The sequence below is a fragment of the Condylura cristata genome, unplaced genomic scaffold (genome assembly GCF_000260355.1).
Source record: "Condylura cristata isolate star-nosed mole 26May11 unplaced genomic scaffold, ConCri1.0 scaffold00058, whole genome shotgun sequence".
Classification (NCBI taxonomy): Eukaryota; Metazoa; Chordata; class Mammalia; order Eulipotyphla; family Talpidae; genus Condylura; species Condylura cristata.
This window is the reverse complement of record NW_004567159.1, coordinates 636,506-637,590: the sequence shown is the minus strand read 5'-3', so window position 1 is coordinate 637,590 and position 1,085 is coordinate 636,506.

Genomic DNA, 1,085 nt, shown 5'->3' with positions numbered 1-1,085 from the left:
GAGCGGTGTCCTGGCTGGGGCTGGAGCTGGGCGGACCCTCTGGCCCCGCTCTGGCCGCGTGCTCTGGCCGGGGTCCCCAGACGCTGGGCGGCTGCGCCCCAGTTTCCACCCTACCCTCAGTGCGCCCCCGAGAGGCCCCTCCGCCCCCCGGCCGGGCAGCTGGGCGGGCTCAGGGGACCCTGCCCTCTGGACGCGCCTGGGCGCCTCGGGACTGCTGGCCACAGACAGGGTGGGTCGGGCAACACGCGCGGAGACGGCCCCCGGGGGCCCTGGGGTGCCCGTCTGCTCGCGTGGCTGCGCGCTGGGGCTGTCCGGCCGCACCCTGCGGGGTCATCGCGGGCTGGGGCAGCTCTGCCTCTCGGGAAATGGGCGGCGAGGGGCGGGCGGCTGCCCAGTGTAGGCCTGAGGCCACGTTCCGGGCTGCTCCGCCCGGCCACCCGACCCCAGGACGCTCCTGCCCGGGGGACTGGGGCTCCCCCACCCACCAGTGCCACCCCAGGGGTGGGCCCTCTGCTGGCCGAGCCGCACCAAGGCCCGCTGTCCGCTCGCACCCCGCCAGCGGCTGCTGAGGGTGCCCGCCCCAGGGGTCTCCCCAGAACACAGGCTGCTGAGGACCGGACCCCCGAGGACCGGACCCCCGAGGACCGGACCCCCGAGGTCACGGACAGCCCCGGCACCGCTCGGCCCTCTGCGGCCGCAGCCGCTGCCCCCGGCCCCGGCCCCGTGGGCGCTGGGCCGCCTGTGGGCCCCTCTGCCTGGCACACGCGCTCCTGCCCCGTCAAGGCCTAAATTGCCCCCTGGCACTCAGCAGTGCCTGAAGAAACCCCGGTGACTCAGCCGTCTCGCTGGGCCCTGTGCCTGGCGCCATATGAGGTCACGGGGCCCCGCAGAGGCCCCCACCCGGGCTCAGGTCCCGTCGGAAGGGCGGGGCTGGGCCTCCTCTGACCCTGAGTGTGTGGAGGTCTCAGAGGGGGACCCCGGGACGCCCCCACCCTGGGCCCAGACTGCTGCCTGGCCGGGGCCGGGGCCGGGGCCGGCCGTCCGCCCTTGGTCTCCGCATGCCGCCCAGTCCCTGCTCAGGACGC